Below are 27,529 nucleotides of genomic sequence, written 5' to 3' on the forward strand. Positions count from 1 at the left end.
TTCCAGCATTATATAAAACAGCAAAATACATCGATGGTATGTATACTTTATTTCCAGAATGTAAAGCTTGAGTTTAATATCCAAAAATAAATCTATACAAGGGTGGGCAAAAGTGAGTATGAGAAACTCAGTTAGTTCTTATATTATTATTTATTAATTATTGTATTATTTTACATACTAACAACTATAAATTGACTTTTGCCCACCCCTATATAATTTACAGTACCAACAGTCTAAAGAAGAAACATCAATAATTATAAAAATTCATATAGAAAAGGCATTTGGCAAAATTTGATACCTGTTCATCATTAAAACTCTCAACATATTACAGTGCTACAAAATTAATTCAATGAAGTATAGCATTTTCAACAAACTGTTGGAAGAATTGAAATTAAGAGGAAAAGCAGAAAACCAAAACCAAACAAAAACACCTCGAACCTTACAAAATGTAAGTAAAAAAATATAGATCTTATATAAAAAAAGCTATACAATGTAAAAGAGCAAATCAAAAAGTCGTTGCTTTGTGATTTATCAATCTTTAGAATAAGCATTAGTACTTATATTATAGAAACAAATCTTACCACTTTCCCAATATTATTGAAGAGGCATTTCCTCACTGAAGTTTTCCTAACATTATACTATCCTATCTAATAAAAGGGTAATATGCAAATTGACCATCACTCCAACACACAAGATGGCCAACCCCATGTGGTCAAAAATGGCCACCACAAGATGGCCAGCAGGGGAGGGCTGTTGTGGGCAATCAGGCCAGCAGGGAAGGGCAGTTGGGGGTGACTAGGCCAGCAAGGGAGGACAGCTTGGAGGGACCAGGCCTGCAGGGGAGGGCAGTTGGGGGCAACCAGGCCTGCAGGGGAGGGCAGTTAGGGGGGACCAGGCCTGCAGGGGAGAGCAGTTGGGGGTGACTAGGCCAGCAGGGGAGGGAAGTTGGGTGGGACTAGGCCTGCAGGGGAGGGCAGTTAGGGGGGACCAGGCTTGCAGGGGAGGGCAGTTGGGGGCCACCAGGCTGGCAGGGGAAGGCAGTTAGGGGCAATCGGGCCGGCAGGGGAGCAGTTAGGCGTCGATCAGTCTGGCAGGAGAGTGGTTAGGGGGTGATCAGACTGGCAGGCAGAAGCGGTTAGAGGCAATCAAGGCAGGCAGGCAGGCGAGTGGTTGGGAGCCAGCAGTTCTGGATTGTGAGAGGGATATCCCAGATTAGAGAGGGTACAGGCTGGGCTGAGGGACACATACCCCACCCACCCATGCATGAATTTCGTGCACTGGGCCTCTAGTCCTATATATTAAAACCCTAATATGCAAAATCAACGAAAGGCAAAATGATGAGTTACTATGACTCACGTTGACCACTGGGGGCAGAAGCTCAACACAGGAGCTGCCCTCTGGTGCTCAGTACACTCCCACAGCGGGAGTGCTGCTCAGCTAAAAGCCAGGCTCATGGTTGGCAGCTGGTGAGCGCAGTGGCAGTGGCAGGAGCCTCTCCCAGCTCTGCAGCAGCACTAAGGACCCCACGGGAGTCCTGGACTGTGAGAGGGCGCAGCCTGGGCTGAGGGACCCCCCACCCCAGTGCACGAATGTTGTGCACCAGTCCTCTAGTACCAGATATATTCACTTATCTAAATTATTGGTTCAATATACAAAGAATATTTGTGTTTTAAGTTCACAAATATTCCATATCTGTGTGCCGACATCTCTATTTTAATTAGTTTGTCCTCTGAACCATGGTGGGACTGTTGTGCTGTATGTGTTTGTGTGTGTGTGTGTGTGTGTGTGTGTGTGTGTGTTGTGCACATAAATGTGTATTTTGTGTGGTGAAGCTTAACAGAGGGTAAACAAAACCAAAACACTGATGGTGAATAACTAAGAAAAAGGAATTGGTGTTTTCTTTTCACTTTCACAAATATTCTTTTATGGGAAAGACCATTACTGTCTTTTTTATTATTTAAAAAATTGTGCTTTACTCTTTAAGACATAAACTTCCTGATAAGAAAGTCTTTTTCAAACTTGAAAATGTCTGAAGTGTATTACAGACAGTCCTTGAACTTTATGTATGTCATTTCGTGGTTACATCGCCATCTCCCATTTATTTATAAAAAAAAAAAAAAAAAAGTTCCATCATTTCGACGTATATACATGTTTTTTATTATTTGTTTACCACAAGTAAAGGTCAGGAATTGTTATCTTTCTTTTAATTTTTTTTACTGTTTCACTTCATTACTGCTGTGGATGTTCTCCATGTGCGTGACACAGGTGCTTATGTAGGTGGGTTCTGACTTACGGTGAAAATCGCGTTACGTCGCGCGGTAGGAACCTACTGTACTTTGTAAAGACTAGACAGTTGCACTTACAGGGCATTAGCTGTTTTTAGTCAAGCAGCTCACTATCCTGAGAAGCTCAATAATTGCTGAACTCATGGAATAAGTGCTCCTTACATTCTCAGTCATGGAAAATCAAATTTACATCCAAACTACAAGGCATCTTTGACAATATCACCAAATAACATTACAAAGATATGTCTGTTGAAGATATGTTTATTTTCTATTATGTTGAAAAAAAGGTTAATATTTGCACCTGAGAGTAGGATACATTAATTACAGTTCCATGGTTGGTATTTTCTTGCATTCTTTAACAGGGAATAGAAACAAAGGAATGATAGATGTACATAGATAGATAGATAGATAGATAGATAGATAGATAGATAGATAGATAGATGATAGATAGGTAGATACTAGTAGATAGATACAAAATATGAATATATAACAAACTACATATATAGTTTAGTATATATATATATATGTATAGTTTGTTAGTTATATATTTAAGTATATTATATAAATATAGGAAGGAGGGAGGGAGGGAGTGAGGGAGGGAGGGAGAAAGGGAGGGGAAAGGAGAAAGTGAGAGAGAGGTCTTTTATTGCTACCACTAAGGTTTCAGCAGAATGTAGCTTTATAAGCACAACAGCCGAGAGGGAACTATCCTGGACGATTCTTAGATAGTTATTATACAGAATGACCCCCATGTCAGGTCAGTGCAAGTAAGGAAAAGCTTGGCTAGTCTTAACCTAGAAAGCTATAAAATATGTCGAATGGATGCCTCTCAAGTGTGCGATAAAAATGCATCTTCACTGCCGCCAGCAATATTGTCCCTGACCTCAGAGCATTATTGAAGAGACACCCATTGAAGGCTTTAATTTCCACATAAACTGCTGATCATGATGGTTCAGGCATGCCAGATGGCAGCCAGAGTGATAAATGATGTTGATGCCTCAGGAGAAATGAGCTGCTAAAATTATATTATTCTCAGCTGGGATTTTAAAACATGCAATATAATTAAAATTGTTATTCCATAGCAAAATGTTACACTTCTTTATTTAATAGAGTGCTAGATGAGGAGACAAATGTGTGTCTGTTTTTGCAGGCGGCGTTCTTTCCTGCTCCTTGATACCACGGAAGCGTTCCGCACAAAGGGGAAGGTTTTGTCTGTAAAACCTGGAGCAGGCCTGTCACAGCCTGGAGTTGAGAGCAGAGGAGGAAAGGACAAGGAATTATGGGTGTATTCACAGCCTCATTCAAATGCAATAGAAAAACAAATCATAATAAAACCACTTAATAGAGCAAGACACATTCTTTGAGAAATGCTGAGATAATTTCTCCCTGATGGTATTGTGTGATCATGATGTTGACATTAAAGATCTGATTGCTGTGATGAAAAATTCTATCTAACATGCAGATACGCATTTCTCAATGAATGAAATAATATGCTTTATGTGTTTACTTTTGTTTCGATGGAGACATCTCTTTGAAAGCTTATGGTAGTTGGAATGGCCATTTTGTTTGATTCCCATTAAGGGAATGAGTGCAGAATTGCCTTCTTTACTTTTTCCGTTAACCCCCCTCTCCACCCACTCTTTTGTTCCTATTAGAAATAAAAGTGAATATATATCATCCAAACATTTCTGGAACAGCTTTGTTTCCTCTTAGGATTATGAGTAAAGTCTAGCAAATCAATAGCTGGCAGTTTGGAAAACAATTTCTTCTTAGATTCATAAAAACTGGTGGACCAAAATGCTGGCTACATAGTTTTTATGGCCCAATGCAAGAGGAAAACACAGGCCCCTGGTTCATAAAGGAGAAAAACAAAAACGTGTAGTTACAAATGTGCCAGTGAGCTCTGGCTGGTGTGGCTCAGTTGGCTGAGAGTCCTCCCGTGCACTGAAAGGTCTCTGGTTAAATTCCCAGTTGGGGAGCATGCCCAGGTTGAGGAAGCTGATTGTTGATTCTCTCTCTCTCTCCTCTCTCTCTAAAATCAATAAAAACATATATTTTTTAAGCATGCCTTTGAAAGAAATACAAATTTTTTTCCTATATTTCATGGTCTCTTTACGACATGGCATTTGCTATTTAATATTGTTTTCCTTGCCCTACCTGGTTTGGCTCAGTGGATAGAGCATTGGCCTGCGGACTGAAGGGTCCCAGGTTCGATTCCAATCAAGGGCACATGTCCAGGTTATGGGCTCGATCCCCAGTGGGGTAATGCAGGATGCAGCCAATCAATGACTCTCTCTCATCATTGACGTTTCTATCTCTCTCTCCCTCTTCCTTCCTCTCTGAAATCAATAAAAATATATTAATAAAAAAAAAGAAAAAAGAAAAAAAAAAGTATTGTTTTCCTTGGGCATAGGAATTCTCACAGACTCTCACAGATATAATGGGCAGAGATTGTGGGCATGTGGCTTACCAGCTGCCAGGTTCCCCCGCCCACCAGCCTCCAGACCCAGACTGTCCTGTCCAGAGGGCAGGGAGGTCATTGCAGGCTTCTCTGCTCTCCCTCTGCTCTGCTGCTTAACCCACCATGGCCAGATCACCCCCAGGGAATGTGACCTCCCAGCAGGAACTACAGCATAAAGGGCTTAGAGGTGAGCAAAAGTGCTGGAAGCTACCCATTGTCAATACTATCAGGAAAGTGCAAACAAGGAACCCAGAAGGCTGATGGACCTTGAGCTTTGGCAAGGGCTAAAAGCTATGCACCAATTGTTCTGTGGAAACAATGGTGTCTCAAGCAATTTCCTGAGCTTTTAGTCTCAAAGTAAATCTTTACTAATATTTCCTGACCTTTAAGATAGTCTGTCTGCTGTGGGAATTGCCTGCCTGACTAAGGGCAAGATGTGTATCTAAAACTGAATAAAAAGCTGGCAGGGACTGGGCACCAGTGAAGCCTTTCCTCTTGAGAAAGACTCTTGGCCTGGCCCTCTGTAATTTCCAAATTCATATTTCTTGTCTATTCTCTTCATTTGTGCGCAGCCCTTCTCTGGGCCCTGAACCCAAGCCATGCAGGTCGTGGCTATCACAATTTTCACACAAAAGGGTCACCCTTGCTTAATTGCTCATGAATGCCCCTTAGTGATGCCAGCCTCTGGGCAAACAACCACTGCCTTGCACCACCCTGAGCCAACAGGAGGGGGTGGGGCACATCTGCATCCATGTCAGCACCTCCTACACCTGTGCTCAGATTCCCCTAAAAAAAAAAAAAGAGCACAGTGGCAGTTTTCTGCAGGGTCAGGGGAAGGGGCCAACTGGGGTTAGGCCAACTGGGGTGGGTGGGCATCTGAAAACCCTTCACAGGAAGCAGGTAGTGAGGCAGCCTGAGGCAAAGCTCTAAGGCCCAGGGTTAGTATTCTATTGCTCCAATACATAGATATTTCACATGTACATGTATAATTTTTAAAATTTCCAAGGTGATGATCACGGAGCCTTATTATACCTCAGGCAAGTGGCCCTTCCAGCCTGAGATTCTGTGCCACTGCCCTGGTTGGTTGCCTATGTAGCCCAGTGGATACTTGCTTCATTAGAGCTTTGCAATGGTTAATGTGAATTTACCAGATTCAAAATGTTATAAAATGTACTTTTATAACCCTCAAACTTTCAACTTAGCAATAAGATTTCAGACTGTAAGATATCCTATATAATAAAAGAGAAACATGTAAATTGACCGTACCTCCACTACGCTCACCAGCCAATCAGAAGTGAGTATGCAAATTAACCTGCCAAAGATGGCAGGTCAATTTGCATATGCAGGTGCCAGGCAGAGAGCAGAGAGGGAGAGCTGGGGTTTGAAGGACTTGGCAGAGCGGAAGGCCATGGGATGGAGTCAGGGCAGGAAGGGAAAACCCAGAGCGTGGGGAGCACCAGGAATGCTGGGAATCATAGTTCTGGTGGCAGACGGATCTCCTAGACAATAGAGCAAAGTGAAACTGGAGCAAGTTACTGTTGCGGTGGGGGATGGTGGGAAAGCAAAGGTGAGAGACATAAGTAAAATCAGAATGTCTAGAAAAAATTAAAGGGAAGCTATCCTAAAACTTTCAGGAAATCTCGAACAATGAAGCAAAGAAAAAAAATGCCTCTATTATTCTGTGAGCAACAAACCAAACTGGGTTGGGGTCTCAGACAATTCGCTTATATGATTGCAAAGACAGACAGAAACTCCCAGATTGGAGAGGGCTCCCAGATTGGAGAGGGTGCATGTTGGGCTGAGTGACCCACTTCCCATGCATGAATCTTCATGCACTGGGCCCCTAGTAATTTTTATATTTTCGCTGTATTCAACAAATTTAAAATTTCAGACTATTTGGAAAAATTACATCATTCCCATGGTGGATATTACTAGCCTAGAAACTACAACTCAGACACTTTTTGGGGGGATGACAATAATAATAATTAGCATTTAACATCTACCAAATATTAAAGCTCACACTCAGACCTAACACTGTGGTTTCATTCTATTTAGGTAATTAATAAGATATCTTGAGTATGTGAGTCAAAAAAAAAAAAAAAAGAAAAAAAGAAAGAATGAAAAACAGTTAGTTACCTACAAGGGAGCTCCCATACGATATCAGCTAATTTCTCAACAGAAACCATGCAGGCCAGACGGGAGTGGCAATATTCAAAGTGATGAATAGCAGGAACCTACAACCAAGACTACTCTACCCAGCAAAGTTATCATTCAAATTGAAGGGCAGATAAAGAGCATCACAGATAAGAAAAAGCTAAAGGAGTTCATCACCACCAAACCAGCATTATATGAAATGCTGAAAGGTATTCTTTAAAAAGAGGAAAAAGAAGAAGAAAGATAAAAATTATGAACAACAAATACATATATATCAACAAGTGAATCTAAAAGTCAAGGGAATTAAAAATCTGAGGAAGAGAATAAACTGGTGAACTTAATAGAATCAGAGGCATAGAATGGGAGTGGATTGATAATTCTCAGGGGGGAAGGGGTGTCTGTGTGGGGAGTATGGGAAGAGACTGGACAAAAATCATACACCTATGGATAAGGACAGCGCGGGGGGAGGTAAGGGAAGAGGGGAGGTAGGAACTGGGTGGTGGGGAGATATGTGGGGGAAAAGGAGAAACAATTGTAATCTGAACAATAAAGATTCATTAAAAATAAAGAAAAAAAAATTCCATTTATTCAATCTTGACGTTGTTCTATTCTGTTCATCTGGCTGTGACGGAAGATGCGTAAGTACTCTTTCAAATAAAGATTCCTCCTGGCTGTGATCTTCACCTTCACTGCACCACTGCCCAGGTGATATGAATCATATGCAGGAACAATGCAGTGTAACTGAAACGCAATCAAGTTATCTGAAATGCAAAATACTGAGTCCAAAGAAAGGTCACTTAATCATTGAAAGTATCACTTTAAGCTGCTGAGCACACAGCTAATTATAGAACCCCTTCATCTGGAGACCAGTTAATGTGAAGAGCTGGTACTCTCCAACAAGAGTAGAGTAGTTTAACTTTGAATGCTCCTGGAGGTGTCCTTAAGTTATGCATTTCAATAACTAGACAATTTTAAAAAGAAAACAGGCATTGGGGCAGGTATAGAATTAACTCTAATAATCAAATATTGCTTCTGGCAGATTAAAACACATTTAGTTTGTAGCAGCTTCTGCCTTAAAACAAACAAAAAAGTTTCTAAAGAGTAATTTGGTATGATCACTCTTTCTGCTTTAGGATAACATTACACCTATTAATGAAAAAAGTATGTCTATGCTTAAAACTTCAGATATTATTACAATATATGTAATTGATTTATAATAGTTGCAAAAGATAACTATTGTCAGTAAACTTCTAAGTTTATCAGAAGTCCTTGGAAGTAACTGTTTAATTTAGAAATATATTCTTATTAACGAAAATTAAAGATGCCTAAATTTTGTCTTCTAATACCTTAGGCAGGAATAAGAAAAATGACCAGAAATTTTTTTCACTCAGTAATTTTGATCTTTAAGCTAAATACATTATCTTTGTTTTAATATTCAGATGCAATCTTAGCAATTTTTTTTTTTTTGGATATAGGCTAGTGGCCACTCATGGACTAACTTATATATTAATAAATAATTACTAATGTAACTTTTTAAATTTACTTTGTTAATGTTGTAAGTTTTACTGATTTCTGAATGTTAAATCCAAACTTTAATTCCTGGGATAATCCCATTGGTCATAAAGCAGTATCTTTTTATGTATTGCTAAGTTTATTTTGCTAATGTTTAGTTTAGGCTTTTCCATCTATATTTATGAATATTATTATAAGTGATTTCTTGTAATGTTCTTGTCAGATTTTATAAGCATAACTAAAATAAAAGTGCTGAAAACTCTTTCCTCTTATTAATAATATGAGGCAATTAGTGCAAACTGGGAATGAGTTCTTCCTTAAATATTTAGTAATTTTTACTAGAAAAGCCCCACAAATCTGGAGTTTTTATTTTTGTGGAAAGGTTTTTATATATGAATTCAATTCCTTTATTAGACAGAGGAGTAGTCATTTTTTCTGCTTTTACTTTGATCAATTTTGGTACATTGCATCTTTTTAGAAATTAACTCACTTTCTTTATATTTTTAAATTTAAGTGTTTATTTTATTTTTAATATATCTTGAGTATTTAAATTGTCTGATATTAATTTCTAATTGGGATAATTTGTACCTGTCTTGCACTGTATCTTTTTGATCAATATATCCAGGAGTTTGTTAACTTTATTGCTCTTTTTAAGGAATTAAATCCATTTTTACTTTCTCCAACACAAAATGATTTTGGATGCCATCAATTTTTTGCTTTTTCTTACTTTCTTCTCTCTTATTTTGGTTAGACTTTAAATGTTCTTTTATAGCCTTCTTTTTTTAAAAAAAATATATTTTTATTGGTTTCAGAGAAGAAGGGAGAGGGAGGGAGAGATAGAAACATTAATGATGAGAATCATTTCCTCCTGCACACCCCCTAATGAAGATCAAGCCCACAACCAGGGCATGGAATTAAAACCGGGACCCATCAGTCCGCAGGCCAATGCTCTATCTACTGAGCCAAACCAGCTAGGGCTTTTACAGCATTCTTGATTTCTATGGTCAGATCTATGTTTTTAAATCTTTATTCCTTTCAAGTTACACATTTAAAACTACAAATTTTACTGTGAGCACAAATCTAGCTGTTTTATGTGTCTTAATATTTTATATTTTAGTATACAGAAAATATTTCCATTGTAATTTCTTCTTTAATTCATGTCTTATTTTGAAGTATATTATTGATTTTCCTCATGTTGGGATACACTTGTCATTTAAATATATATATTTTTTAAAAATATTTTTTTTTTTTTTACAGAGAGGAAGGGTGAGGGATAGAGAGTTAGAAACATCATTGAAAGATAAACACCGATCAGCTGCCTCCTGCACAACCCCTACTGGAGATATGCCTGAAACCAAGGTACATGCCCCTGACTAGAATCGAACCCAGGACCCTTCACTCTGCAGGCCGATGCTCTATCCGCTGAGCCAAACCAGACAGGGTATAAATAAATATTTACTTTTTACTTAATACCACTGTAGTGAGAGAATATCCTCCACATGGTTTAATTCATTTAAGATTTGTGAGACTTTTTCATGACTCAGTATATGGTCAATTTTCAGAAAAATAAGTGCATGTTAGATTGGAAAGAATATGTATTCTGAAGTTATTGGACATGTGTTTCATACATGTTAATTAAGGAGTATTTGGGGTTTAGTTCAAATGTTTATATTCTTTTCATTTGTTCTTCTGTAAGTTACTAAAAATTTTTCATCATAAATACAGATGTTTCCATTTATACTTATAATTTAAATGTTATTTAGGTGAATACAAATTCAGGATTATTTTATTTTCCTGATGGATTTATCCTCTTATCTATATGCAACATATTCATTTATATATTTTATTTCTTCTATATTACTTTATATATTTTAATTTCAGCATTTAAGTATATTTTTTTCTGTTTTGCCCTTTACTAGACATACATTTTAAGCTGTTTTTTTAAAACAATAATTTATCTGAAAATCCTTGTCTTTAAATTATAATAAATGTAATTAAGAACATTATTTGATATAGATCTTCTATGTACTAGCAAGTATTTGATTTTTATTTGTTCCCTTCTCTTTCTATATACTTACTTTCTTTCACTTGTTTCTTTCCCTTATTTTACTTAGAGTTCTTTCCTATCCCATTTTTAAAAATATATATATTTTATTGATTTTTTTTACAGAGAGGAAGAGAGAGGGATAGAGAGTTAGAAACATTGATGAGAGAGAAACATCGATCAGCTGCCTCCTACACACCCCCCACTGGAGATGTGCCCACAACCAAGGTACATGCCCTTGACTGGAATTGAACCTGGGACCCTTCAGTCCGCAGGCCAATGCTCTATCCACTGAGCCAAACCGGTTTCGGCCCTATCCCATTTTTTAACCTCAACTAGCCTGTAAGTCATATATTCTTTATCCTATTTAATAAAGAGAGAATATGCTAATTGATACTCACATTGTCACAAAGATGGCAGCACCCACAGCCAATAAGGAGGGAATATGCTAATTGACTGCCACACCCTCAAAGATGGTGGTGCCCACAGCCAATAAAAAGGGAATATGCTAATTGACTGTCATGCCCTCAAAGATGGTGGCGCCCACAACCACAAAATGGCGGTGCCCCGTCCCCTCAGCCCCCCAGCTGCCCAGGGCCAGCCTGAGGCACAGGAAAGTCTCGGATATCGGCTGCCCAGCCAATGCCCGAGGTGCAGGCAAGCCTCAGATGGTGGGTGCCCAGCCGCCCAGGGCCACCCAAGGCTCAGGTAACCAGAGCTGGCCAAGGCTTACGCTGCCGGCAGTGGCAGCAGCAGAAGTGTGATGGGGGTATCACCTTCCTCTGATTGCCAGGTTGCCTCCTGCCCCTGAGGGCTTCAGGACTGTGAGAGGGGGCAAGCTGCGCTGAGGGATATTCCCTCCAGTTCATGAATTTTCATGCACCAGGCCTCTAGTTATTTTATAAGTACCCTAGAGATTGGATTAGGCATCTTTGACTTATTGAACCCTAATACATCATTCTTGAAGCATTTTAACTCTATCCCTTAATGCCGTGTTTTTTTTCTCTATTAAAGTTATATATTTTAAAACACAATATTATCAATATTACATATTTATCCACATACATTTTTTCCATTACTTTCTATTCCTCCTCACTTCTCTGTGCTTTCATCTGGTATCATTTTCCTGTTTCATGAAGTTGCTTTATTGTTTCCTTTAGTATTATTTTGCTGTTATCAAATTTTCTCAATTTCTGTTTGACTTAAATGTTTAATTGTGCTTACATTTTAAGGTTTATGGAAGTTGTTGATTTTTCTTAGCACTTTGAAGCTATCATTCAATTTTTTTAGGCCTTCTCTCTATATTCTTTTTTGTCGACGAGTAAGCTGCTAGACGGATTGCTCTTCTTTGTTTGATTTTCTGATTGTTCTCCCCAAGATTTGCTCATTATGCTGTCTCTAGATACGTTGTGTTTTATATTTATCCTGTTTAGGGTTCATACTGCTTCCTGATTTAGTGACTTAAAATTTTGGCAGCATATTGGCCAATATCAGTGATTATATTGCTTCTGCTTTATTTTCTATCTTATCTTCTCCTGGAGTTCTAATTAAATATATTCAAGGATTTTTCACTATGTCCCAAATTTCTCTTAAGCTTTTCCTCTATTTTTTGTCTTGTTGATTCTCTCTGAATGTTTTATTTACAATTTTTTAAATTCCCCATCTGCAGTATTAGACACATCTGAGTTTTAAATTTAAGTTATTGTGTGTTACAGTCTGAACATTTATAGTTGATTTTTTATAGATTTGTACTCTGCTGAAATTCTCCATTTTGCCTGCTGTGGCCACAGGAAATAATTTCTTTAAGGGGCCACACACATAGACTTTCTTAGTCTCTACCCATAACTGGAATTGGGAATTGAGGGCTATACATTTATTTTATTGTTTTCTTCTTTGAGTACCTTTCCCAGGACAAACAGACAGATATTTTAATTTCCATTATTGCTATAGTAATTAAGTGCCACAAGCAATATCTTTCTAGTGGTTTAACATCAATGAGCATGCTGTGCCAAAGCAATATAGCTTATGATTTAAGTAATCACAATGCCACCTCATGTAATGAATTATTAAGGTCCCATTTCTCCTTTACAATGAAGTAATCTTTGAGTTCATAAACTATATTAGAAATGCAACGCCAGAATCTCAATTTGAGGGACTAATTTCTGGTGCTACTCTCATTTCCAATTAGTTAAGCTTAATGGGACATACATGGCCCATTTGAAAAGTTTCATTGAAGACTTTAATAAATGATATATTTTAAGAGCTGTGGGCATGGTTAAGAAAACAAACAAGTAATGATTAAGTACCTAGGTCCAGCAATAATGAAAGACCACTGAGACTGAGGGGGTCAGTAAATGCTGTAACTACAGGTGGATGAAGAAACTGAGGAAAGAATAAGAAAACACATAAAAACTTTTCAGACAAGGTTTGTCAGTGAGTGAGAAGGCACAGAGAACTGGGCTGCAACAAATACCTTAATCTCACTTCTCTCATTCTTAGATATTCCAATACCTACCATTGATACATTTAACAGGGATACAATCAACAAAGCAGGGCAGAAATGGAATGATCTATTTGGGCAAATGAGGACAAACCAGGATATATACCAAAACAGAAAGATAAGGTATTATTATTATTTTTAACCACATCATAACTTTTATCACTTTTAGTGAAAATTAGTTCAGAAATTGCTAAACAGATATTAAAACTATTTTTCTCACTTGCATTTGATTTCCTTCATCTTTGCCATCTCTACTTATCCTCCCCACTTTTTAAATTCCATTGTAGGCACATATGTAAAAAACAAAAAATTACTTAAAATGATGTCACATTTACGCCTACTTCTGGGCTATTTTTTAAAATATATTTTTATTAATTTCAGAGGGGAAGGGAGAGGGAGAGATAGAAATATCAATGATGAGAGAGAATCACTGGTCAGGTGCTTCCTGCATGCCCCCTACTGGGGATTGAGCCCGCAACCTGAGCTTGTGTCCCCAGCAAAAAACAGGAAAAGGACCAGGGACCTCCTGGTTCATAGGTGGCCATTAACCACTGATCCACACCAGCTGGGCACTTCTGGGCTATTTTCTTCCTTTACACATGAAATGTCTTTTTTTTTTTAAGTTAAATTTATTGGGGGTAACATTGGTTAATAAAATTAAATAGGTTTCAAGTGTACCATTTTATATATAACCCTAAACACTCTACCTAAAAACTATTAGAACAAACACACAAACCAAAAAACAAAACAAAACCATAACAAACCTTTTGAAAGCATCATTTATATCACTGTGATCAGCTTCTTACCACATATTAATTTCTGAAATCTCTAGTACTGTGATTACAAATACTGTAGCCACTTTAGGCTACTTATATTTAAATCAATTAAAATAAAATTAGAGTAGGGATTAATTTCCTCAGTGTCACTAGCCACATTTCAATCCCTGAAGAACCACGTGGCTAAGGCTACCGCTGTGTCTATAGTGCACTTCCATCTCCACAGGAAGTTCTATTGGAGAGCTGTTCCAAAATATAATGTCGACCCTTCAATTGCACTAGAGTTTCCCTTGTTTGTTATTAACATTTTCCATATTAATAATTCTATACAGAAACATTATAATTTAAATCTTTATTTTGTTAACCTCTACTATATTTGATAACATAGAGCATTAACCTCTTAAAAGTCCTTACTCCTCTTTCTAACCATGTGCTGTTTCAGTTTTCCTAATATGTCTCTAGAGATATACTTTGGGATCATCCCAAACTCTTAGGGTTCCCTGATATTTATTCTGTAATTTTAACCTTAGTAAGTATATAATTTGGAAGGAAACAATGATATCCCATTTGGTTGTAATGCACCATTTTTGTCTTGAATACCAAAATCAACCTCAAAAACCATATATCTGCCTCATATGTTTTATCTATCAACTAGAGGCCCCATGCACTGGTGGGGTCCCTCAGCCTGGCCTGCGAAGATCAGGCCAAAACCAGCTCTCCAACATCCCCCAAGGGGTTTTGGATTGCAAGAGGGCAGTTCTCGGGTGACGCATCCCAGTATTGGGCTCCCTTCTCTCTGGTTCTGGGTGCGTCACCTGAGAACTGCAGCTGCCAAGTCACAACTCGGCAGCTCCTGCATCGAATGTCTTCCCCCTGGTGGTCAGTGTGCATCATAGCTACCAGTTGGAGCATCGTCCCCTGGTGGTTATTGCACGTCATAGCTACCAGCCAGTCGGCTGGTCGCTTAGGCTTTTATATATAGAGATTTATCATTTATACTGTCATCGTTATAATCTTTTCACTAGAATTCATATTTCAAAAAAATGTATCAGTATTATTTTCAATTAGGAAGAAAGGTATACATAAATATATTTATAATTTTCCTAGAAACAAACAACTATTTAATAAATATTTAACTTATTGTTCCTTCAGCTTATATTTGGTTTTGTCTGAATCTTTTGTGTTACAGCTCATTCTTTGAGAGAAAAAAATAAGAACTATTTGTTCAGATGCTGAAAGACTCAGAAGCAGGTTGTTCACAACTCTACTTTATGTAAATAAAAACTCAAAGCTGTATTTTATGTAGTTGTTCAAAATTATACATATCAGAGGTTAATACATTAAAACAATTTAATGGATATTTTCAGGCTTAAATGACTAATAAAATTAGAGCTTTTTTTGGTGTGTGTTTTTTTTTTTAATTTAAATTTTGTTTTTTAAGTAGTATTCCCCATAATGTAATGTTGGTAATTTCCAAATTCATAATAAAGTTTATCATACTTCATTTAAAAAAATTCTTGCTTTATTAAACTTGGATGATCCAATAAACATTTTACTTCATTTTTGAGATCTGATAGAGAAATAAATGCATATAAAATTAAGTGATTGCAAATAAAGGTTTGAACACTATACAAAATTTTAAAACTATTAGATTCACTGCCTGATATCCTGTTACATATTTAGATTCATGACCCTATAAATCAGCATCAGCTACTCTAAAATTATGATGAAGTTTACCCTTAGAGAAAAATCAAGACTTGATTTTTTGGAACCTTAATAGGGAGTAGATAGAATTGGGAAAAAAACTAAATACATTTCTGTTTTGTACAGGTGATTTTATTATAACAATACTTAAAGAAAAATGTTCACCACTGATATTGGGAGACTCTAAGTCAATATATTCTATTTAGTGTTTAATGAAAAGCACCTCTATTTAAATGACTTCTGTTTATGTTTGACCTTGTAATTTATTTCGATCCTCCTTAATGTGAAAGCAAAATGCAAATATTGGATGACCCCTTTACCATATTTTTACCCTCTCTCTAGATGTGCAGTTTAGCATGGGTAGAGAAAATTATAAGACCTAGAAGACTGACTTAATTATATTCACCAAGATTACATTATGGGAAATATTACTGACAACTGTAGAACATTAATGATGACCCATCTATTTTATTGTTTTTATCTATTAAGTTTCACACCTTCTCAAAATTGTCACACATAGTCCTACTGCATACATCATTGAGAAAATAGAAGCCATAAGATTAGGATTTTATCATCTTTCTATTGTTAAATTTATACACCTACATTTTTCTAGATGAATTCATTTATCTTATTAGAATATGATTTTCCAAATTTGCTGACAAATAAACTAATACCTGGAGAAATCAGTACCCATAACATACTACTTTAAGAGAAATAAGAATTGAACTCACATCTCTTGGAACCTGGAAACCTTGGAACCTCATAATCAAACCACATCATTTTACTGACCTTTGAAACTTCATGTCAACCCTAATATTACGTATATTTTAAAGTTGGTAGGTAGAGCATTAGGTCTGAAAACGATTGACGTGCCTTCTTTTACTTCCTAATATTTTCAAAGAAATTATTGTTTTCTTTAGCTTATTATACATAAGGCCAGGCAAAATTAAGAACTTCTCTCTTTTCTGATAAATGACATGTTTTAGCCCTTTTAATTGCATTAAAATAGAATTTGTAGATAAAAATAGCAGGAAGGAATCTGACAAATTTTGTTATTCTTTTATTCCTTCTCACATACAGTGGCAAAAAATACCTTGGTGACTCCTGAACTGGTCCCTCCTCCTCCCTGAAGGTGGGATACTTTCATTGCCTGAAGGGCACAGGGCCACAGAGCAGGCTCAACTAGGTCAGAATTTGAGGGTGCATACTTGGGAGGTCACCTGCACCCTTCATCTGGACATCAGTGAGCATGATCAGATGTCTGTGTCAAAGGTATCTAGTTTACCTCGCTTGAGGTAGAAAGGCAATATAGCCTTTTAGTTCTGTAGGTCAACCATGATAAATCAGGATTATGAAATGTGGTGTAAATGAGTCAGGTTCTTTCAACACACACAAACACACAGTTATTGTAGCCTCTTTAGACAAGTCAGTGCACTAGGTGTGTAGGTGTGTAATAGTGTACTAGTCTAGTTTTGTCATTCATATTTTGTACAATGAACATATTACTTTGGTTGTTCAGAAAATTTTAATGACTATTGTTTTAAATACTATATGGTACATCATCAAAAATAGAGATTCCACTAATGAGATAGTATTTTAGATTAATCTTAAAGAGTAAATAAGGTTTGGATATGAAAGTAGAAAGAAGGGCATTGTACATAGACAGGAAAGCTAGAGAAAATATATACCAGTAATAGAGCACACAGAGATAACTGTAAATACACCTCTTGGATCAGTAATTACAATTCATCTAAGGAACAAAAAGAAGAACAAAGCACAGCTGTGATGTCATGTGGTTGGCTAAAATTTTATCTATTTGCAAGTAATTGCTTTAGCTCTTTACGATAAATTGTAGTGACTCTTCATAAATTAGACTAGAGGCCCAATGCACGAAATTCGTGCAAGGGGGTTGGCCCTTGCAGCCCCGCTGCCACCTCGGCCCTCGCAGCAGCCCTGGCTGCCTTGTGGCCCCACCCCCCACCCACAGGTCGTTCTGCGTCCGGGCTAATTAGCATATTAGCTTTTCATTAGATAGGATATCTAGAAAGCTGCCTGAAGTGAAAAGCATTGGTTTGCATTCCTAAATTTACCACAAAATAACAAAACAATAACCAAGCATTGATAGATTCCTGCTGCTTGTTCTATTATTAGCTTACATAAGAATTGTTCAAGACCCAATGTAATATAACCTTACTATATTCTGCTCTTTATCTTCATGTCTCTTATAACAAAGACTAGTAGCCCATTTGCAGGAAAATCCTGCAAGCGGCTGTTGCGGCCGCGTGCGCTGCCGCTGCTGCCGCCTTTACGGCCACCGCGCCTGCACCCGCTCGCCACTGCTGCCCGTCCCGCTCCGCCCCGTTCCACCCTGCTCCGCCCAGCCCCGCCTGGGCTTTCCCTCTGGCAGCCACCTTGCTTTCCGCTTTTCCTCCCTCTTCCTTCTAAGTTGTCTTCAGTCTTCACTCCTCCCTCTCTCAGCGTATGCAAATTAACCACCATCTTTGTTGGGTAATTTGCATACTCGTCCTGATTGGCTGGCGGGTGTGGCTTTGGCGGATGGGCGTGGTTTGGGCATAGCAAAGGTGCGGTCAATTTGCATATTACTATTTTATTAGGTAGGATAGATAATATTTATATAGTTCTTTAATACTTTTCCTTTTACTCAACTGCAAGCTTCCTGTAGACAGGGGCCTCATCCATCTTTTTATTGCCATGTCATCTGAGGCTTGTATTGTGCCTAGCATATCATGAATGTGCAATCATTATTTGCTTAATAAAGGAATTTAAATCCTGATCTCTATGTCTGTCTAGAAAAATGTAGTACTACCTGACTTGGTTATATCCTGTTACATCTCCACTCTTGGCACCTTGGTGAGCATGAGCTGCTTTTTGGTATTTTGTTGCCTGCCTGACTTAATTATGAGAGGATTTTTTAGCAACTTCACTCACTGAGACAATGGTATTCCATTGCTGTGAAACAGTTTATTCCATAATCTGGCTTTTATTTTAAAAACATCAAGCACTCCTTAATTTTTAATATTTGGACATCATCTTAGAAACAGTGACTAAAGATTCCCCCCCAACCCCTGTGTTGTGTTTAAACTATTTAAGCTCCCTTAGATAGAGGTCTCTCCGAAAAATGGAACCAAGTCTTTTATAAAAATCCACTGACAATTGATAGAATTATAACGAATCCACTATTGGTGAAAGTTTACAAATTAATTGACTAACTAATGTAAATAAAATAAGGCAATCATGGAAAACAGAATAAGCTAAAAAATAAATCATACTGCCATTTTTGTCATTTCTCATTGTAGTTATCCAGTTTCTTATAAAGATGCCTGTTTTCAGTTGGTTGCTATGGAAATACACACTTTATAAATCATGTACAAAGGCTGTCTTCAGTTCCAGTGTGTCCCACAATAATAACGAAGATTATTAAAGTGGAATCACAAGTGTCTGTAAAAGAGTCTGGTGAGAGTGAAACAAGGAAAGGCGTTAAACGTTAAAAGCAACATTTCAAAAGATCCTATGAAGATCTCATTAAGTATTTGTGGTAGCTGGGGGTCATTGCATCATATTTAGGACAGCTTTCCAAATCTTGCTAAGAGATAAAATGTTGATGATTGATGGTAGAGTGTTCATTGATATCTGACAGCACTGACAGTTTACCTGTGTGATTTGGGATTATTTTCTTTCACAAGAAATGAGTGAGAGAATCTCTGTGTTAGAATTTCAAACATGGTGTATCCCTTAAGGGATTGAGCACTTCTCACATTTTCTCTCAATCTTTACCACTTTGGAGCCTTGCATACACCATGTCTATTTCTTTAAACATAAAAGGAAATGATTTCTACTCTGTTTTACAGTCAAAATTATTCTGACTGACCCCAGGTGGGGAGTAGCCACTCAGAGGTGTTATAAAACATGTCATCACTTCAAAAGTCATTATCCCTTGTATGCACATTTGCCTCAAGATCATGTTTTTGTTTTTCACTGTGATCATTGGGGGAACAAGGTTTCAGACTGCAGCGGTTAGATACATTCAGCTAGGAGCAGCAGGAGAGTCTTTCAAAGGAGATGCTAGAAAATTAATAGCAGGGTTGTCCTCTATCCAAGAGTTTTCATCAGACGGAGCCCCAGTGCAATTAAAATTGCTTCAACTAGGACAGGCGCTCTCTCTGGATAGGCATTTTAATTGGACGGTACTACTATGGCTCTATGATCTATCACCTATCTGTCTACACTATGGAATAAGGGCTGCCAATACATTTGCAGAAACCAGGAGTGTTCACCAAAACATAAATTAGGATCTCACAGGCAGTTCAGGGACAAGGGATTTTAGAAATCCTAGAACTGATCATTTAAGTCGAGGGCCTTTGCATCTCTATTTCAGTGCTGATAAAATCTGTACATGAAAAATCTTATTGGGGGAAAATGGTAGGTACTCAGTTTCCTATTTTTAATACATATATTCAAAAATTCATATTCTCTAGCATATTTTAATTTTATTCTTCCACATATTATATTAGGCAAACTGTTTTTTATATTCACATGTATGTGTTATAAATATATAGATAAGTAAATTAGTATGGTTATTTAATTCTTCCCTATCATTTTAGAAAAAGTGTGCTGCTGTTAACGAACTAATTGTATCTGAGAGAGTTTATCTTTTTATGAATTGTGTGATTTTATATTAATGGGTTTAGTTTTAAGGGTGGTATAAATGTCAAATATGATTATCTATTTGTTGAGATAAAAATATGTGGCAACACATGAAATTCCTTTCTGTACATGTCTTCTTATATATATCAAACATGGATAGGCATCTGAGGCTCTTTTTTAATGGGTTAAAAATGACTCAAAACTTTCCTGGAGAAGTTCTCAAATAAGTGATGTTAAGCACAACCATAAGAGATTGCCCATTTATAGACTCCTAGAGGCCTGGTGCACGAAATGTGTGCACAAGTAAGGTCCCGACATCTGGCCGGCGATCAGGGCCGATTGGGGCCTTCCTTCCCTGGCTGCCAGCCAGGGCCTTCCTTCATTCCATGCTGCCCCCTGGTGGTCAGTGCATGTCATATTGAGTGATCTAACTCCTGGTCTCCTGGTCAAACTCCCAAGGGGACACTGCATATTAGCCTTTTATATATATAGATGATACCACTACCTTGTACTGTCCAGTGCATCTCTAAGTCCATTTGTTCCCTTCTTCTCTTCTTTATATTCAATAAAAAGGTTTTTTTTTCATGAACTGTAAGCAATTCATTATATCAGTAGAATAAATTCCTTGTACTGAGTATTGCATTCAGGCAAATTGTTTTATTTCATTAGAACTGTTTTCTGGAGATCAAATCTGATCCCTTTTGTTCATCAGAATTATAGAGTCCTGCTTTCCCTTCTGAGTTAATTAAATAAAACATTTAAAAGAGTTTTTTAGATTGTTAAAATGTTTTACAGATAGAAGGCAATCATGTGTTGCATAATTGAGGAGGACTGAATTCTTTAGGTTGACAATTCTCTGGTAATTGCACTGTTGCTATTTATATTATCTTAAACCAGAGGCCCGGTGCATGAAATTTGTACACAGGGGTCGTGTCCATCAGAACGGCCTGCACCCTATCCAATCTGTGACCACTGGCTCCTAACTGCTCGCCTGCCTGCCAGCCTGATCACCCCCTAACCATTTCCCTGCCGGCCCGATCACCCCCAACTGCCCTCCCCTCCCAGCCCAATTGCCCACAACTGCCCTGCCCTGCCAGGCTGATCACCCCCAACTGCCCTCCCCTGCTGGCCTGATCGCCCACAACTGCCCTCCCTTGCCATGACCCGCCTCCTCTGCTGGGACCCGCCTCCTCCACGCAAGGCAGCAGAGACGCTGGGACCAGCCTCCTCCATGCTGTGAGGAGCTGCAGGACTCCCAGGCCTCATTGCGTGAAGCAGCCACTGGGCCACGCCTCCACTATGCACGTGGCTATCTTGTGGCAACCATATTGTGATGGCCATCTTGTGACGGCGTCGCACACGAGGTCGTAACACCACCTAGGCTTTTATTAGTATAGATGATTATTAGGTTATCAGATGAAGTTTGATATATAAATTGTCTTTTTTATTTTATTTTATTGATTAAGGTATTGCATATGTGTCCTTATCTCCCCATTGTCCCACCCCCCACTCATGCCCTCACCCCCCTGTGTCCATTGGTTAGGCTTATATGCATGCATACAAGTCCTTTGGTTGATCTCTCCCCCTTACCCCTCCCCTCTCCTACCTTCCCTATGAGGTTTGATGGTCTGAAAGATGCTTCTTTGTCTCTGTATCTGTTTTTGTTCCTTTTTTCTTTTCAGTATTGTTCACCAATAGGATAATTTGCTGATCATCAGAAATTATTTTTATGCTAGCCTCTATGTTTTATTATATTATAATTTTTCTACTCTGATGACTGCTCAGAAATATCACACAAGTTTTAGGGGCTTCTTAGGGGCTGAGCTATTCTCTCATGTACAGGGAACACTTTGGTAGCTGCCAGAGGATATGTTTGCTAGTGATCCAACCATTTCTCACTTGATAACCATTTTCTACACTCCTCCAATACGATGTATTGTCAGGATTGTCTGTACTTCATAATGTTGAAATATTAATTCATGTTGAGCCAAATGACTGATAACACTGCTCTAAACTTTGTAATAATCAGAACTAACTTTTCTTATGCTATCTATTTTTCTCTTTTGGTCTAGCTTAATGGTTTCCCTTGAACTTAATTAATTCCCTTGCAATATGATTCTTACATGAATTTGCATTTTATTATTAAGAAAAAAATAGTTCTCTTTTATGTTCTGTATGGAGAGATGTGAGTCTTGGGTCCTATCTTCAGCCTTCACTCTAACTCGATGAATGTTTTTAGAGGCTTATGTTACCTCTGTGAACGTCCCTTTTCCTTTCATTAAAACCATACTGACAGCATATTTTCATCTCAGAGCTCTTAACAATTCATTATTTATGAATTGCTTTGAGGTATCTGGGAGAAAGGTTTATTATTTGTAGTGCTGTTGAAAATAATATAGACTGTATTATTTAGCACATTTTGAGCTGTCTGCTTTTTATGTATTATATAAAACATATCAAAGTACACATTACCTTGGGCAGATTGGCATGGATTTAGGAAGTGCTAGATTAGCAGGCAAGGGAATAGTAGTGATGCAGGAAAGTTTATTGCACTTTAGAAATGTCTGACCACTTCTTTTTCCCTTCAGGAGTTTATATATCAAGATGACACAATTCGAGGATAACTTATAGTGCCTAACTGAAATTTTGTATGCATTAGAAATATGATAAAATAGAAAGAACTAAATTGCTTTATTATTCTATCAACTAAAGCTTATATACAAACTCTTCTGATAGATTTATCAAATTTTCATAATATCCTGGCACTCAAATAATCAGCTACATGTTCCATTTAATTTGTGGGTAGTATATATCCCATTGACATGTGTAATAAGCTTCAGTGTTGCTGTAATAAAGTAGATTGATAATATATTTTTCCCCTTGTAAGGCACGTGCCCTTTTTTCCTAGGTGCTCCCAAAATATATATGTAATTTAAAAACATTTTTTACTTGTTTTATAGTCAGGATTTTGTAAAAATTACAGATTTTTGTATGTACTCTATTTTCTTGCTTTGGTTTTCTTCTTCTGTGATTCTTATTAACTGTATGTTAATTTCCCTTGTCTATTTTCAGTATCTTTCCAATTTTCCTCTTAAATGTTTTTATCTCTTCAATTTTAATAGTTATTTGAAATGCTTCTATTATTTTACTTATTATTTGACTTAAGACATTATTTTCTTGTTGCTACTGTTTTTGTGTTCTTTCAACTTTAGTATTCCTTTCTGACATAGTTTTTCCTATTATTTCTAATGCTTGAGTTCTGTGACCTCAGTTGTCAGTCTAGTTCTGGTTTACGTAGCTCTTTCAAGCTGTGTATTATAATATTCATGCCTTATGGTTCATTTTAACATAGTAGGCTAGAGTTTAGATTTGTGTGTGGGCATCTCTTCCTGGCTTGCTCTCTTTGTCTGCAGGGATATTATTCTGTTCTTTATTCTCCTAATACCCTTGTATGGGATTTGACATCCAGATTTTCTTCCTCTCACTGTTAGATAAACTTAGTCGTCCTGGACTTGATAATGAAACAGAGTTCAGAAAAGCTTTTCTGTCTTCCCAGAGGTTCTGCTTCCAAAGTTTTGTTTTTGGTACAGTGTTCAGCCATATGGCGACTTGTTTTCTGTGAGGTTCTGGTTCTCTTTCCCTCCCTGACTTTGGTCTGGGACTACTCCTTTGTTCATCTTGGTTCTCCCAACTCTGGTGCAATTTTGACTTCACTGTCAGTAGTTTTTCCTTAGTCAGTTTTGAGAGCTGACCAGCACTGGTGCGCTGCATCTGCTTCAGCCATCTTGCTGCAAGTCCCTCACTGACTTCCTAATGGAGAGGGCAAAAGTCCATGGTTACTTTTATTTTTATACCTTTGATCTTTTTTCTTGTTTAAATATTTTCCTTAAATTATTTCCATAGAGATGGTTCATAGATGTCATGGTTTCTAATTTTGTGCATGTTCCACTATGTCTTTCTATTGTCTCCTAATATGAATATGAATTGGACTCATGTTTGGCTAGTGGATCATAACCCTTTGTTCAAAGCCTATCCATTTTGTTCCCCTATCAAAGATGATCCTGCGATCAGACTGAAAAAAAGATACTCATCTAATTATCTTCGCTTCTAAAATAACTGATTTTTCCACCTTAAAACCTGTGTCATCTTTTTATGAAAACAGCTCAAAAATTTTGCAAAGCTATGTCTAGTTCTCTATTTTTTTTAGTAATTCTGCCTAATTTCTATTTCCCTTTAATCTTTTCTAATCTTCAATTTTCCCGAAAATAAAGTCCTAGTTAAACTAACACATTTTAAAATTTGTGTTTTATTATTTATTTTTTCTCTCCTCTTGCACATTTATTATTCAAATAAATCATCTGGACTAGCATTCATGTATTTTATATTTTCAGCTGTAACAGGTTTCTTCACATATATGGTTTATGTTTTCATGAAGTGATGCGAACAGATAATCAGCGGTATCCAAAATGCAGTATATGCACCCCAGAAGTTGTGCAGATAGTCCTTGGGATGAAGAGAGAAATCAGGCTGAATTTCAGTCACAGACCACACATTAGATGCTTAGTGGGAGTTCTGCAATGTGGAGGGCTGAACAGTGGCATCCTCGATGTCCTGCTCAGTTCCGTGTATTGCACCCCATTTTTAGGTTATGTTTGCACAATTTCAGTTCCTCTATTTCCTTTAATTTCTGATCTGACTGATGACATTCTTCTCCAGAGAGCTCTAACCATAGTAAACATTGTCATTGCCATTTTAGCTCTCTGTGGCTCAATTCTGCGTCAGAATGAATGAATAGTGAGTGGTAAAACTGTCCCTGGAAGATGAGGAGAACATGGCAGCACATCCTGTGTGAATCCAGAAATGATCAGCGCAGTATTTCTGACACCTGCTTGAAAACAGTGCCAGGACTATTAATCCCTAAACTGGACCTGTGTTAGCCCAAAAAGTATAGATCAAATTTGTCAAAATCACAAGCAGAAAATAGAAAATAAACGTATAACTGTTTGAAAGGCAAATTAATTCTGATCTATATCTAATTCCCATTTGTTCATTATGTTAACTAATCATTAGAGTAAAACAACAACAACACAATTTTAAAAGGGAAGAACTTAAACTTAATAAAATGTAGTTTAAAGTAAAAGCATTAATATACATCATTATCTGTGAAGGGTTTCCTTAAATATAATCAAACAAATAATCTTCTACTAGTAAGCCATCACTGGGATCACAGTGCCTACTGCTGACAATCAAGTAACATGAAAATGCTGTGCAAGTTGCGGTGCCTTGCATTATTCCTCTTTCAATAGAAACAAGCCTTCTTGAGGAAGAGGCCGTTTCCCATGTGTGGGAAATAAATGCACAATGGGTTTGGAACATCACATTTTTGCTAAGATTCACTTAGTTTTAGGGACTTCTATGGTTGAGACATATTCTTATTTTAAGGCAGTGCATCCAAACCTAAAACTTAAAAAAAAAAAAAATCACTGCAAATTAGCTTTGCCACGAAAGCCACATGATGAGAGTCAACAGAACAGAGCATCAGGGTTTCAAGGTAAATGCTTTCAAAAAGGCTGAATGAGGGAGAACAGAACAGAAGGTGGGCTAAAGAGATGTTTTGAGAGCTTAAAGCCCCCTTTGAGAGCAATGAGATGCAGTCATAGCCAAACAATTAGACACGGATTCTATTCAAAGAAAAGCAAGGTGTTATCCATAAGGTCACAGAGCTTCAGATAATGGGACCCCCCCAGGAATGGCTGAGGCCAAACACCACAGTCCTGTAATAGCACTTTCAGATACACACATCTTTTCAGAAAATAACACCATTAGCCTCAGCATCTTTAGCTAACAGGCTCAAATCGCATAAACATTTAATGTTTTGAAGCACAGACTAAATCTTATCTACTATGTAATGATTTATACCTAGCTACGGAGGAATCCTATTTACCGATTATCCTTATTATTGCCTGCACTTCTTAGATTATGTTTGTAATGCATTAAAAGTAATTCATACTTTTAGATTTTAAAATGTCTGTACACAGCCTTAACTGGTTTGACTCAGTGGATAGAGTGTCGGCCTGCGGACTGAAGGGTCCTGGGTTCGATTCCGTTCAAGGGCATGTACCCTGGTTGTGGGCACATCCCTAGTAGGGGGTGTGCAGGAGGCAGCTGGTCGATGTTTCTCTCTCATCGATGTTTCTGGCTCTCTATCCCTTTCCCTTCCTCTCTGTAAAAATTCAATAAAATATATTAAACAAACAACAACAACAACAAAATGTCTGTACACAAACCTTTAAAATGTCTATTTTTGAGGCTATACTTTTACTCTAAAAGCTGAACATTCTCTGGCTATATATACTATTTTGTAATGTAAATAAAGTCAAAGAGTTACCTTTAAGAAATGAATTGACAAACATAATATCACTAGAGGCCCAGTGCACGAAATTTGTGCATGGTGGGGGGGAAAGGGGTGTGTGTCCCTCAGCCCAGCCTACACCCTCTCCAATCTGGGATCACTCTCACAATCCAGGACTGCTGGCTCCCAACCGCTTGCCTGCCTGCCTGCCTGCCTGATTGCCCCTAACTGCTTCTGCCTGCCAGACTGATCACCCCCTAACCACTACCCTGACAGCCTGATTGATGCCTAACTGCTCCGCTGCCAGCCTGATTGCCCCTAACTACCCTCCCCTGCTGACCCGGTCACCCCTAACTGCCCTCCCTTGCCAGCCTGGTTGCCCCTAACTGCCCTCCCCTGCAGGCCTGGTCCCCCCAGCTGCCTTCCTCTGTAGGCCTGATTTCCCACAACTGCCCTCCCCTGCCGGCCATCTTGTGGTGGCCATTGTGTGTCCACATGGGGGCGGCCATCTTGTGTGTTGGAGTGATGGCCAATTTGCATATTACTCTTTTATTAGATAGGATAACATTAACATAACACAATACAAATCCTGGATTAATATGGCCTGATTAAGCCGAAACTGGTTTGGCTCAGTGGATAGAGCATCAGCCTGTGGACTCAAGGGTTCCAGGTTTGATTCCAGTCAAGGGCATGTACCTCGGTTGTGGGCACATCCCCAGTAGGGGGTGTGCAAGAGGCAGCTGACCAATGTTTCTCTCTCATTGATGTTTCTAACTATCCCTCTCTCTTCCTCTCTGTAAAAAATCAATAAAATATATATTATAATATGTATATATATATATATATATATATAGCCTGATTAAGGGATGGAAGAAACACACTCTAGAGAGGGAGCCTGTCACATGGGACCTAAAATTCCATCAGCTCCTCTGGGACAGCACATATAAACTGCTAATTAAGTAGAATTCTCCTTATCATTCAAACTAATCTCAATAACCTTTTATTTAGCTTGCCCTCTTATATAACAACTGTTATAGTGATGGTTATTAAAAATTCAGTTCTCAGCATTTATTTTT

General features: G+C 37.8%; 2 long non-coding RNA genes across 3 annotated transcripts in view; both read left to right on the forward strand.

Annotated features, from left to right (window-relative positions):
- Positions 1-222: 222 nt before the first annotated feature.
- LOC114227663 (uncharacterized) lies at positions 223-3,641 on the forward strand. The gene is made up of 2 exons (XR_003613737.2): positions 223-448; positions 3,436-3,641. It is a non-coding gene; the product is annotated as an uncharacterized LOC114227663 (long non-coding RNA).
- A 3,837-nt stretch (positions 3,642-7,478) lies between these two features.
- Positions 7,479-27,529, forward strand: part of LOC129149318 (uncharacterized) — a 39,606-nt gene continuing 19,555 nt past the window's right edge. The window contains exons 1-6 of one of the 2 annotated variants that reach the window (XR_008556233.1): positions 7,479-7,538; positions 9,670-9,771; positions 12,956-13,079; positions 14,922-14,983; positions 16,517-16,568; positions 18,754-18,800. This is a non-coding gene — a long non-coding RNA (uncharacterized LOC129149318). Of the gene's footprint in view, positions 7,539-9,669; positions 9,772-12,955; positions 13,080-14,921; positions 14,984-16,516; positions 16,569-18,753; positions 18,801-27,529 lie in introns of those variants that run through there. The other variant, XR_008556232.1, reaches the window with a different exon arrangement.

Source organism: Eptesicus fuscus, chromosome 6 (genome assembly GCF_027574615.1).
Source record: "Eptesicus fuscus isolate TK198812 chromosome 6, DD_ASM_mEF_20220401, whole genome shotgun sequence".
NCBI classification, from domain to species: Eukaryota; Metazoa; Chordata; class Mammalia; order Chiroptera; family Vespertilionidae; genus Eptesicus; species Eptesicus fuscus.